Here is a 14,603-nt window from a genome sequence, read left to right as displayed (position 1 = left end):
CCAGGGCGTCGGGCATCCGGACGTTGAGAGCCCCTTCGGCGCAGGACAGGCGCAGGGCCCTCGAGGTAGCCGTTTGGGGGACCGTGGCCAAGCGGCGCAGGCGGGGTTGGGACTGCTGGAGCGGCGCCTAACCGCCGGTGCGAGGGCCATCTGCGCGAAGCCGGGCCCGGCCGGAGGAAGCGCGGGAGTCCCGGGCGGCCGCTTCCACCTATAAAGAAACCCCTCGCCCCTCCGCCTGACTCTCTGGCTCCTCCTCTCCTGTCTGCGCCAGAGCGCAACGCAGCGCCTGGCATACAGTCGGCGCTTTATAAATGCTGGTCTCATTTTTCCATTCATTCTCCGTTCCATCCATAATGTCATTCTTCCCTCGTTCTCATTCGATTTCTCTAATTTTCTCCCCCAAATCTTATTCATATTTTATGGTCTCCGTCTCTCTGTTCCCTCCCTCCCTTCCTCCCCTCCTTACTGTCTCCCTGTCATTTCCTTCCTTTATGCATCTGTTTCTTTCTGTCACTGTCTTCTCTGTCCCTCTCACTTTCTGGCCGTGTCTCTGTCGCTTCCCTTCTGTCCTTGTGGCTCCCTGCCTCTCCATCTTTGTGTTTTATGTCTCGCTATCTCTGTCCCTACGTCCCTTTCCACCCCGTTTCATTAGACGTCTCCGAGCCCTCTGGCACCTTGACGCTTGGGCGCCCCCTTCTGGCTCCATCCTTTGCCCTTCCTGGGCTCCCACGCCCTCCGAGCGCCTAAATTTCCTCTCCCCGCCCGTCTTATGTTCAGATGAGGTAGGAGCGGAAAGGGGCGTCTCTGGGGCTCCAGTCTCCCTCCCATCTCTAGAAGGCAGGGTTCCTGCGTTTCCCGGGACCCACCCTGCCGAAGGCCCGCGCCTGGGAGGAGGGCCTGGAGGGGGCGGCGGGGAGGGAGTGTTGGGGGTAGCAGGGTGGGATTTGGCGTCCTTTCCCCGGAATGAGCCGCGGCACAATCTGTCGCTGGGTTTGTTTGCCGAGCTGCCTCCGGAGCGCAGTGGGGCTGGCTCCCGGGGAGCGAAATATCACAAGATGCGGAGACAGACGCTGAGGGGCGGGTGGGCGGCGGGGCTGACTCAGGTGTGTGCTGTCATCGGCTCCTTGGGCCAGCACTCTTCTGAGAGGGGTGGGGGGTGGGACCCTGGGCCCCCAACACAATTGGGGACCCAAAGCTGGGAGGGGTCCCCCCACCCCGGGATGAGCTGCAGGAAAGGGGGGTGCTCCTGCCAATCATCCTTGGCTCCAGTCCTGTCCTTCAGGCCTGGGAGCCCCAAAAGACACCCCAAATGTGGGTGTGCCACAGGCGGTCAAAAATCCCTCTGCTCGTATCCCACTATACAGGCGTCGGTTTCCTATAATTATCTGCTGAATCACCACTTTCCCCTACTAGAACGCCAGCTTTTTGAGGGCAGGAAATTCCTCTCATCCGTCTTCGTGTCCCCAGCAGGTGCTCAATGAACACTGTTGGATGGATGAATGTCGGGTGGGTGGATGGCTCTCTCAGTTTGCAGGAAACATCACAATGCCTTCGGTTTTCCCCGTGGAGCATTCTGATCCCTTGTTCCTCCTCTGCCTAGCCACATTTGCAGCCCCCCGAATTCCCAACCTCTCCTCCAGACAGACAGGGAATTGGAAACAGCTCTCCCTGAAGACCAGAGTCCTCTAAGAAAGTTACTCCCCTCCCCCGTGCCTCAGTTTTCTCAACTGTGCAGTGGAATATACCACCACGCATAAGCTTCAGCTTATCCAGTAAATCTCCAGTCAGTCAAGGTATGAAAAAGTGCTTAGTCAAATGAGGCTCTGACCAGTGTCTGTGGTGGTCACTGTTGCTACTACTCTTTTCGTGGTGATTCTTAAGACCGTTGTCTCAGTAGAATATGTCTGATCGAGTTGAACGTCTGCAGTTAGACGTTTTGAGATCGAAGGGAATAAACTGATGGTAAAATGTAACTGAGGGTTGTGCCTTGATGGCATCTAGGTCCGTTCCTGGCTAGACTGTTGGCTCGGCTCTGGGAGGGGGCGGGGCGGGGGGGGGCGTCGTCCTCAGGACTTGCCATAGAGCTGGCCCGCCCTCTGGTGGCTGTAGGTGGATCTGCATCCCCAAGGGAAGCCGAGGCTCCTAGGGAAATGGGCGGTTGGACTGGATTTTCCCTGAGGATTCACCGTGCGGAGGGAGAACTGTGAGGTTTGGCAAGGAGGTCATGTAGAAGAAGCAGGACATTGACAGAACCGAGATAAATCTTAACTTCATCTATGAGTTCCCACTTACGGGACCTGTCTGTTGAGTCCATGGAATTTCCCTGGTTCTTTTCTCCACCTACTTGGTAACTTCACCGTATGACCCTTGGCAGTTGGCATATGAGGTTGGGCGGCTCCATGGTCGGGAGCAAAGGCTTTGCCAGGTTCATGCCCTGGCTCTGCTGCTTACTTAGCTAGATGACCTTGGGCAAGGTGTTCAGTTTTCTCATCTGGAAAATGGGAGAGGGGACAATAGTAGCTCCCAGCTCATCTGGTGGTTTAAGGATTAAATGAGATAAAGCATGAAAGAACCTCACAGCGAGCGTGACCCTATGCCCAATAGACACGAGTCATATTAGTGTTAATTTTCTCGTTTAGACTAACGTCCACCTGAAGAAATAGATGTTGCCGTCTAGGGGCAGAAAGTAAAGCTACGACCTGAGGTCTCAGAAGTCATGAATGGCAGAGCGCTGTCTGGGAGTCAGCCCTTAGTTCTTCCTTCCCACCTGGTTGTGTGTGTGTCTGACCTGCTCCTGCCGTAAACCAGGGCCGCCTGCCCAGCATGATGAAAGCGATCCAGACCTGAATTCAAAGTCTTGCGCTTTAGCTAGGACTCTGCCTCCGAGTGGCTGTGTAATGTGGGCCAGACCTCTCTCCTCTCTGGGCTTCAAGCTCCCCATTATTGAAAGGTATGTTTTGAATCCAATGCCCTTGAAGGTCCCACAAAGCATTGACTTGGTGAATCCTCCTTTCTCTGTGACTCTGGAATCAGAAGCTATGAAAATGAAGTCTCTCAGCTAGATTCCAGCTCTGGGGTTGTGATGTCCCAGAGGAAGACCAGAAATTCTTCCCCAGATTGCTCCCAGTGGCCAGCTGGCCTGATCTTGAGCCTTGACGGTGATCATACACTCTGGAGGGAGGGGAAAGAGCTGTGCCTGGACTTGCCACCCAGAACCTTTGCCCGTGAGCTCCACGTCCTACTCTGCCTGGCCTGATGAGGACGGGGTTGCCTTCAGGTCCTTTCTAAAACAGGGAAGAAAACCTACACTAGATTCATTTAAAGGGCAAAGGTGTCAGAACGTGCTTTCTCCTTCCCTGTTTGGTTTCTGGGGTCTCTGCCCATCTCTATTATTTATAATAATAACTGGCCTTTATTAACTACTTGCTTCATGTCATGAATTTATGTGTATTCGCTCACTTAACATTCAGAGCAGCTCTATGTTGGAGCAGGGGGAAGTCTATTAATATCACCTTTTTACAGATGGGGATGCAAATTCAGAGACTTTGTACTACTTTTAGATCTGGGCAAGAAGGTCTTGCCCTGGGTTCCTTGCTTTAGAGACCTTTGCTCTGGTCCTCCTGCAGCCAGCACCCTCCATGAGGCAAAAGTCCCTGAGCCCAAGGGGATGTGCTCTGAAAGCCTGCATTCTCCTTTTATTTTTTAAAAAGATTTTATTGAAGTGTAGTTGATTTATAATGTTAGTTTCAGGTGTACAGCAAGGAGATTTAGTTATACATATACATACATATATATAGTTTTTCTTTTCAGATTCTTTTCCGTTACATGTTATTACAAGAAATTGAATGTAGGTCCCTGGGCTATACAGTAGGTCCTTGCTGTATTCTTCTTTTAAGGCTACACTTTGGGTATCTAGGATTCTGGAATCTCTTGCTCAAATGGCTCTAGGCTACTTCTAGCACCTGAATGGGTGTCTTCTCCCACCTGCCTTCTGCCAGCATGTGTGCCCCTGGGGTGGCTGAGGGGCAGCTGTTTGGAGGGCATGTGGGTGGAGCTTGCACACGTGGGTGGGATATTCCCACATGTGTACATGAGGCCCCTTGTTTGGGACAGAGCTGTGTTTGGGAAGAGAGGAGGAGATGGCTGGAATTTCTACATAGAACTCCAAGAAGTTGGATCATCCTAGATTTGAACTAGCCTTCCAACATCAGATTCCTCTGAAGAACACTGAAGAGATACGTCGGTGTGGCAGGAGGACTAGGGGTACCTTGTGGGCAGGGGTTGCCAGGCGTGGACTGGTGGCGTGAGGCGGACCCTCTCAGCCTGTGGTACCAGAGCCTCTCTTGGCGTTCCTGGCCTGCCTCTGCAGATGTTAAGGGCAGCTGGACCAAGAGGTCACCTGGCTGCATCAAAGGTGACATGGCTAGGAAGCTATGGAGCCAAGACTCTGAATCCAGGAACGTGTGATTTTTCCCTTCTTTCATGAAGTTCCATGCTCGTCTTGACCAAAAGTCAGAATTTTGGCTCCCTGGAGGTCTATTGGTTAGAAAGTGGGATCCCATTGTATCTGTTGCAGTGCCCTTCCTGGCAAAGAGAGCCTCCCTCTCTCACTAGACTATGAACTCCCGGAGTGCAAGGTCCATGTCTCCTTTGACTTATTTGTTTCGTGTACCTGGCACAGCCTGACCATGTTGCTGACCTGTTGGACCCCTCCCCACCCCACCCTTGTCTAGCGAGGAAGATGCTAATCGAACAATCATGGTGCAAGGCGCTACTGGTCATGCTGATATGCAGCAATGGGTGAAAAGCCTGGGGTGGAGAGTGGGTGTGGGGAAGTATTTGGAAGCCCTGGGGGTGGCTACGAGACTAGTTGCCTTACACTCCTTTAGCCTGGGAACCCATATTCTAGGGCGAAAGACTCTAACGAGTCCCCTTCCTTGTTGCATTGATTTTCTAACCCCTCCCCCACCTCCTTGGAGACACCAGGTGAGGAAGGGTGCTTAGCGCTTCCCCTCACTGTGGGATCCTCCATGGACAACATTTTTCTTAACTACACAGTGAATGAACAGGAGACAGTAATCCCATTCCCCTCCAATTCTGTGTGCTGAAGCCACTGAATTTGCAAGGGAGCATGAGGGGCATTGTTGGAGTCAGTACAAATAGCCACAAGTACACGGGACATGGACCCCCTGCCATCCCCACCCCCACTGCACAGTTCAGAGCCCCTCTACAGGATCGAGCCCAGAAGCCTACTGACAGATTTCTCTGTCTCTCAGCCCCTTTCCTCAGTTCATCTCAAAGTTAATCTTCCCAAGGTGTAGTTTTGATCACTCACCCTCCTGCTCAGAAGCCTCCCATTGCCAAATCTGGCTGGCAGATGATGAATATTTATCGACTGTGGAGTGCTCATTCGGATGGATAAGAAAGGCCTGCAGACGTCGGCAGATAAACAGGTGAAGGATGTGGATCACTCCTTCACCCAAGAGGGCAAGTAGAGAGTAAACAGATACCCTGAAAATAGTTCAACTGGTTAGTGATCAAAGAGATGCAAATGAAAGCAGGATGGAGATAGTGTTTCAGACTTATTAAATTAGCAGAATCTACAAACACCATCGCCCTGTACTGGCAAGGCTGGATGACGTCTGTGCTCCTCCATCTCTGGGAGCAGTGTGCACAGCTCAGGAAAACCACCTAGTACAAGGGAACCAGGGCCTTGAAAATATTATTACCTCTTACCCCGTTAATCTCACTTCTGGGAACTGATCTTAAGAACAGAATTCTACAGAAGAAAAAAGCTCCAGGCATGCCCTTGGCATTATCCTCCTATAGTTCTCCAGGCAGTGAGATGGTTAAGATAAACCATGGCTAATCTAGTCAATGCAATATGATGCTGCCACAGAAATGATAATTACAAAGACCAAGCAGAAGTGTAGAAACTGTTTCTAATATCATGTTTGTTGCAGGATGCAAAATTTGCATGAACATTGTGATTACAACCACGAGCAGTAAGTATTCGGGTTGACAAAGTCCAGAGGAGAATATGCAAAGATAAAAATCATTCAAGGTTGGGGAAATGAGTGGTTTTCCTTTTTTGTTTAAGAATCTTCTTTGTTAATGTTAAAATATTTTCTTCGACAGAATGGAAGCTATAAAATATACAACCTCTTTTATTGCTGTTAGGGTACAATCAAAACTCATTAGCCTGTACTCATTGTAATGATCAAATATTAAATATTAATAATTAATTTTAAAATGTGAAGTAATAGTTAAATAATTTGAAAAAAAATAATGATCACACTTGTTAGTTGTTTACTAGATTCCAGGCAGTGAGGTGAATGAGTTGTGCATATGAGTTCGTGGATTGTTACCACAACCCTGTCAGCCAAAACTAATCTTATCCCCATTTTTTTTTTTTTTTCTGGGAGGCAGTTAATTAGGTTTACTTATTTATTTATTTTTTTCATGGAGGTACTAAGGATTGAACCCAGGACCTTGTGCATGTTAGGCAGGTACTCTACGGCTCAAGCTATACCCTCCCCCTCATCTTACCCCCATTTTACAGAATAGGAACCTGAGATCATGCCAGGTTAGCCCACCTGCCTCAGTTTATGCTTCAGCCCAGGCTGTCTGATTCCACAACTTGTGGTGACTTCCATCATGGGCTTTGGGTGTCCATGTTTAAGGAACTTCCATCATTAATGTATCACCAGCATGATTTTGGGGGGAAAACTGTGGTTCGCACACCATGTACGATGATTTACTTGATTTTAAAATTTAAATCAACTCAATTTTTAAACTTTCTCATGCCTATGCTAATATTATCCTAAGGAAGAATCCTCAGGGAATCATCTGTTCAATGTGTTGGTTGTATTTTTCAATGTACAATAAAATTTAAAAAGAACATTAATAGTGTTTAAAAAAATCACTGAAGATCATCTTTTTTTGCAGCCAATAAAAATTATGTATGTATATATTTTTTGCTGAATTTGCCAAGTGTGTGTTTTTTTCATTTGTTTGTTTTTTAATTGAAATATAGTCAGTTCATAATGTGTCAGTTTCTGGTGTACAGCATAATGTTTCAGTCATACATATACATACATAGAGGCGTTTTCATATTCTTTTCCATTATAGGTTACTACAGGATACCGAATATATTTCCCTGTGCTCTACAGAAGAAACTTGTTGTATATCTATTTTATATATAGTAGTTAGTTATCTGCAAATCTTGTGCTCCCAATTTATCCCTTCCCACTCCCTGGTAACCATAAGTTTGTCTTCTCTGTCTGTGAGTCTGCTTCTGTTTTGTAAATAAGCTCATTTGTGTCTTTTTTTTTTTTTTTTTTAGAATCCACACATAAGTGATATCATATGGTATTGTTTTTCTCTTTCTGGCTTACTTCACTTAGAATCATGATCTCCAGGTCCATCCATGTTGCTGCAAATGGCATTATTTTATTCTTTTTCATGGCTGAATAGTATTCCATTGTATAAATATACCACAACTTCTTTATCCAGTCATCTGTCGATAGATGTTAAGGTTGCTTCCATGTCTTATCTATTGTAAATAGTGCTGCTATGAACATTGGGGTGCATGTATCTAAGATCTTGTACACCTCTGTTTGGGAAAAACTGAACTATCTTATGCCATAATCAGTCCCAGCCTCCCACTCCAGTCTTACTCCCTCTATACCCCCTGCTGTCTCAGCTACAGCCATCTTGAGGCCTGAATCCAGCCCAGCCAGATCCTCTCTATGGGCTCTCCCGGCCCCTCCCAGCTCCTCTCAGCCTGGCCCTGTGTCCCCTCTCTGCCCCCAGGCTCAGTGCATCCCCAGGGTTTGCCTGAGCCAAATCCAGATCAAAGCCATTAATGGACGAAGAGAACACTCAGATTCAGAGGCTGCTCAGCACAGTAATTAATTCCCATTTATTAAGCTCCTATTCTGTGCCAGGCCCTAAACTACAAGTTTTATATACATGACCTCAATTGGCTCTTTCTGTTTTCCATCTCTGGATTAAACTATATACATTAAAAAAATTCTTTTTATTATGTTGTGGTAAGAACACTGAATGAGAGATCTACCTTTTGACAGATTTTTCAGGGTATAATGCCACATCATTATCCATCGGCACAATGTTGTACAGCAGATCTTTAGAATTTATCTTGCATAACTGAAACTTGCTACTGGCTCCTTATAATGACTTTGTGAAATCAATATAATTTTTAATTTCTACTTTGTATGTTAGGGAACCTAGACTCACAAGGCTTAAGGCATCTGCTCAAGTCACACAGTGGGTGAGTAACAGAGCTCAGATTCAAATCTAAAACTGTTTGACCCCAGCGTCCTTCTTACCGCTCTGGTCCTGGGTCTTATTAGTGATGGGGCCAACAGCTCCCACCTCCATGACCTCCAAAGGGGGCTTATGAATTTCTTGCCTCACCAGTGTGTGGGGAAAAGAGGCACTTATTCATTATGAGCGGGGGTTTCAATGGGTGCAACCACTTAAGAAGAGAATTTGACAATAGCTATGAAATTTTACATGCACACGCTCGTGGACCCCAAAAATAATTATCCTGTTATTATTCTCAAAATGTGCACAAAGACATCTGTAGCTTGATAGTCATTGTAGCCTTGTTTGTAGTCGCATGTGATGTAGAAGACACCACCTAAGTGTCATCAACAGGGGACTGATTACATTAATTTCAGTACATTCATACACAGCCATCAAAAAGACTGAGGGAGGTCTATAGGTTCTTATATGGAACAATACCAAAGATACTAAGTTAACACAGCAAAGTGCAGAACAGTGTAATAGCATATTACCATTTGTATCAAAACCCTGTGGGATGAAATATATATCTAATTATACACACATGTACTGAGACACACATAGCCTATCTCTGGAAGAGCATTAACAGAACAGGTAAGAGTGGCTGCCCAGAATTTTGTATCTGAAGGACGCAGGTTGGGAATGGAGGGAGGGGCTGATCTGGCAGCAGTGTGTGTCTAGCCTGCAGGCTGTACTGGGTCTCAGGGTAATCTGAGGTGTATGTATGCGAGTAACAAAGATCTCCGCACTACATGCCCCCACAGCCACCCCGGGGCACTGCCCCACATCATGGGAGACTTATTTTTCACTAGGTAACCTTTTGTGCTGTTTTTTGTTTTAAACCTGTGCATGTATTACCTCTAATAATTAAAAATTTAAAATGAAATAAAGAAGAATTTCCTACCTGAGGCAAGACCCACCTAAACGGGGCCGGGGAGGTGGGGGTCATCTCCAGGCTACAGGTGGAGCCTCTTCCACAGCACGCCGGGGCCCAGGCACCCTTTCTCCTTGTCATTTTTCAGTTGAAGATTTTATCCTCTCCCTTTCCTAACCAGCAGCCGGGTGGCTTCAGAGGCAGGATTTTGGCTGAGACTTACTTCACTAGCTTTGCTGAGTCCACGGACTTTATTTCCTTGTTTCTAAGATGGGGCTAGTGTATATTTCACGAGGTGCTTGCGAGGGGACAGGAGGCGGTCTTAAGCAGTACACAGAGATGGGACAGGACAATGGGGAGACCTTTCTGTGTATGACCTTGGCAAAAAGGGAATTGTTGGCCCGTGAGGGGGTCAGACCAGTGTGCACAGTGGGAGTGGAAAGGATGCCCCTCACCAGTCAGAGTACATTGGGAATGCAAGTTATAGAAAAACCCAACCCTAACTGGCTTATCCAGGACTCCTCGTCCATCTTCAGGAGGAAAAAGCAGGCCTTTCCCAGTCATGGGATGAAACTCTTTCTCTTTTCACTGGGATATCTTAGGTCAAAACCCACTTGAACAGGGGAGGGTAGAGCTCCGTGGTAGAGCTCATGCTTAGCATGAACAAGGTCCTGGGTTCAATCCCCAGTACCTCCATTAAAAAAAAAAAAAAAACCCACTTAAGACAAGTGTCACCTAGAGGGTAATCTATCTTGAGTGACTTCAGTTGGGGTTCCTGAATCAGTCCCTGGCAAGGAGTGTGGTACCACTGTGATTATCTTGTACTCATCAGGACAGCCTTGCAGATGACATCAAACCCAGTACCTCGTTATTGCTGGACATTGGAGATGGGGAACAGATCTTTGATCTTTGGAAGGGGGTCAACTTCAAGGACCACCACAGTCCCCTAGATCTAGGTAAGCAGTGTCTTGGCTGGACGTTAAGCTAAAGAAAGACTGTCCATCCATTCGCCCACCCATTCATCTGTTTAATAGTTTATTAAGCAACTACTAGGTGCTAAGCATGGGGCCACGGGCTGCAGACTTAGCAGTGAGCGGCTGCTCTCTGCTGAGTCCTTGCTTCCTTCAAGGCTTTGCTCCTTCCTCCCCTTTCCAGTGAGGCCACCCTGCACCCCCCGGCTCCCACTTGGCACCCAGGGCTGCCCACACCCTGCTCTATTTTTTCTGTTTTTCCATAACCTTCCCGCGTACCGTGTAAGTTATTCTTTTACTAGTTTTGTTGTTTCTTCTGTCTCCTCCTATGAGAGTGTAACCTCCCTGAGAGCTGGGTTTTCGTCTTTTTATTCACTGATGTATCTGCAGCCCTTGGCGCAGTCCCTGGCATCCAGCAGTCACTCAATAAGTGGTTCTTGAATAGGTGACTAAAGGCCCCTGCCCCCATTGTAAGTCTGTGAGTGTTTACCTGCATGCGTGGTGGCAGAGAACTCAGTAATCAAATAATCCCAAACACAAATATGTCATTGTAAGTGGGGATAAACTCTATAGTAAAAGAGTATGGGTCACCGTGAGAGAACTTGTGCCTGTTCTGGGGATGGGGGACAGCATCCTACAAGCAGTGGAATTTGAGCTGGGCTCTGAAGGATGAGTAGGAGTTGGCTGAAGGTGAGGCAGCGAAGGACAGAGCAGGAGGCCTTCTGCAAGAGCTGGGCTGAGTACGGGGGGTCGGGTGGATTCTCCTGCAGGGCAGTGAGGAGAAGCAAGGTCCAGAAGCACTGCAGCCTGTCCAAGGGTGCAGATCACTTTAGTAAAGGGAGACCAGCGGCTCTTCCCAGGGTCCCGGGAGCTCAGCACTGACACATGGGTGCCATGAGTTGCTGGGCCCAGGTAGCCAGTCTCAGGGGTGACGAGCGCTTCTACCTCTGCCTTGGCTGCCTCCCGGCCCACTGTGTGCCCCAGGGTCTCAGCACCCAGCTGCTCTCAGCCAGAGCCCCTCACTCAGTGCCAGGGTTCTCTGGCCTGTGTCCTCCAAGGCCGATGATGGGGGGCAGGGAGGACACAGCTGAGTGGATTCAGAGCAGGGGTGTCCAGATCTCACGGGATGCTCACGGAGTTCCAGGAGTGAGCCCAGTGCAATTTCATTCCTCTTTTCAGGTTCAAGAAGGGGCTCAGAGAAAGAGGGACGTATCTAAGACACACAGGGAGAGAGTTCTCAGAGCTGGAGGGAGGCTGTGGACAAAGGGTGGCTTCACAGGCTTAAACAAAGATCATGACTTTGGACTCCCAATCCTCAATTCTGTAGACCTAGTGGGAGCAAAGCCCTCCCAGATACACCCCTGACAGGGTGTCCCCTGCACCTTGCTCCTTCTCCTGCTTCTGCTCACAGCCCGTTCCCACCAGGGCAGGGCTCCCAGCTGTCTACTGTACTGGTGGAGGTGGGGGAGGGTCCATTTCCTACTGACAGTGAAGCTCTTTAGTGAAAGTCTCAAGGCAGTTTTGATCCTCCAATTTTCTTGGAATCTCCTGTCTTGAGGAACGTGAACAAGTGACTTGGGGATCTAAGTGAAAAACAGCCCAGACTGCAACTTTCTCAAGTGCGTTCATCAAGCCAGCGTTCCTAGGGGTGGCCCCAGCCCCTTCCAGTCTTGCTTTGGGGGTCAGAGTCCAGCCTCCCTGGGGACTCCCCTCAGGTGTGAGCAACCTTAGTCCTGCTTTTTGATTGTCTGAACGCCAGAGTCTCAGAGCCTGAACGGATCCTTCACAGCTCTGGGCCCTCCTGGTCCCCCATCCCATGGAACCGTAGACGTCGGGGGTCCTCCTTGGACCCAGTCCATCCATCATCACCACTGTATGCTGATGGGCTCATAGACTGAGGCCTACACGGAGCTCAGTGGGGATCAGTTCACCCCTGTTGCCCTTTCTGGATCGATCTGCCAGGAGCCCTGTGTCAGCGCTCCCCCAATCCCATCACTTGCTTTGGACTTCTTTGCCTGCAAGTTTGACTTCAGGTCTCTCCTTTGCACTTGAATATGGCTTAAGGGCTGACCCTATGTGGGGAGCTGGCCAGAAACTCTGATGCGCCTTAGAGCTGAGGTGCACGAGTTGCAGGCTGAGGCGGGTGGGCTACCACCCCCTGCAACTTCAGTGCCCTCTATAGATGGCAGCGCAAGCTGGCAGGAGACGGGCGATTGGGGTGGGGACGGCAGGGAGGTGTCTCCTCCCTCGGTCCAGGCTCTCTGGCTGCCCCAGCTGCCTGGCTTTGTAGATGGAAAGGGAGGTCCTGTGGTTGACTTGTCGTCCGGTGGCAGGGCGCGATTACACAGACAGTACACTCAGCCGACATCTGCTCTTCCAGAAGTCTCCGGCCTCTGATTGCAAAACGGAATCTGGGGATCACTACCACCTGCTTCTCTCATCTTATGCAGGTGCTGGGTCGGAGCCTAATCACTTAATTTGTCAATGGCATTTCTTGGTGTCACTTCCTCTGAACCCAGGTAACTATTAGATGTGGGCTGTTAATAGCTGTTAACATATCTGTGTTACCTCTGGGAGGTATCCGCTTCTCACAGGGACTCTGAAACCAAACCCTTCCGTAAAAACTCTGCCTGCATCCCTTCTGCCTGGTGGGGCAGATGCTCAGGGAGGGCCCGGGGAAGTGGTCTGTTGGACAGATTGTAGAGAACTGTGTGTATCCGAGTGATTATTCTGTCTCTTCCCTTTCCTCCACTGGGTAGCAGCATCCTACAGCCCCTGTTCAGCTCTGAAACTCAGGGAGGGCATACAGGGAGGAGCGGACAGGGACCTGAGTGCGCTGGCGCCGTTCCTGCCACGGGCACCTCTGTGCTCCAAATGGGACGAGAGAGAGGATGACGCTCACTGTGGACTGCGTGGACACTTGGGCCACTTGCAACCAGAACTCTTAGGACTTTCAAGGGCTTTCCCCAGGGGAAGAGGAAAGAGGAAGCCCCTGCTCTTGGGGAGTGAGAACTTCCAGTTTCTGAAAGGCTCAGCCTCCAAAGATGGAGGCAGCTGTACTGGGCCTGTTCACGCCAGAAGAGGCATGATGTGTGGTGTCTGGAATGTGGGAGAGTGTTATGAACACAGAGAAGCTCCAATGCCTAGCAGTTCCCAAAGGAATGGTCTTTGAACAGGGGAAACTATTAAGCTACTTGGCATCTTAAAACCAAGAACAATTCAACTCCATAGATTGTTAACACACTTTCCGATGCCGTTACGAGGAAGGAGCTTTGTCTGATTAAGTCCCACGCTCGGGGTGACTTTTTGAACAGAAATTTGCTTTTTCAAATCCCAGAGAAGTAGGATTAAAATTGGATGTTCTCGCTCCTTGAAAAAGTTGGTTTTAGGATGAATTCAAGGATGACTGACTATACAAAATGGGGAGCGAATTCAAGGAGAAATGAGGCACAGGGTAAGGCTTTCCCCCAGAGTGGTCATTAAAATGCATCAGAAATCTCTGGGGGTGGGACCCAGGAATCTGCATTTCATTTCATTTTATTTATTTATTTTTTAAACTTTTAAAATTAATTAATTTTTTTCTTAATTGAAGTACCGCCAGTTACAATGTGTCCATTTCTGGTGTGCAGCACGATGTCCCAGTCATGCATATACATGCATTTCATTTTAAATGACGGTACATCATAGCATGGGGTAAAGAACACAGACCTGAAGTGTATAGCCCAGAGACATTTTACATATGAAAAGAGCTATGTAACCACCACCCAGCTGAGACATCCAGCCCTTCCAGGGACCCCAAGGTTTCATTATATCTCTTCCCACTAGAGGCAATTAACCTACCTTTCCATAATCAATCACCATTCTGATTTTTATCACCATCGGTTCATTTGCCTGTTCTTGAACTTCACACAAATAGAATTGCACATCATATATTCCTTTGTGTCTGATTTCTTCTGCTCCCATCATGTCTGTGAAATTAATCTAAGTCATGTGTCTCTATTATCGAAAAGAAGTATTCCACCCTATGAATATATGACAATTGCTTAGCCATATTCTTTATCGATGAGCACTTGAGCTGTTTCCAGCTTTTGGCTGCTATGCATAAAGCTGCTACAAGCATTCTTGTGCGTGTCTTTGGATGAACATACGCGCTCATTTCTGTCGGGCAAATATCTAGGGTGGAATCGCCTGATCACGGGGGAGGTGTGGTAGCTTTGTGATGTGCCAACTTGGCCAGGCTGATTTCCCTTTCTTGTATGTTTCAGGTTTGTGTGGGCCACAGGGGAGATTCTTGAGGGGATTTGGAGGGTAGAAGGGAAGCAGCAGCTGTCATGTAGCTCACACCATTGTGGCTGATCTGCTGACACCCCTTGTTGGCTGTGTTGGCTGGAAGCAGCGGCTGGCTCCTCCTTGGGCTTCTCCTGAGCCAG

The sequence above is a fragment of the Camelus ferus genome, chromosome 10 (assembly GCF_009834535.1).
Source record: "Camelus ferus isolate YT-003-E chromosome 10, BCGSAC_Cfer_1.0, whole genome shotgun sequence".
In the NCBI taxonomy this organism is placed as follows: domain Eukaryota; kingdom Metazoa; phylum Chordata; class Mammalia; order Artiodactyla; family Camelidae; genus Camelus; species Camelus ferus.
Note: the sequence above shows the minus strand (reverse complement) of the source record.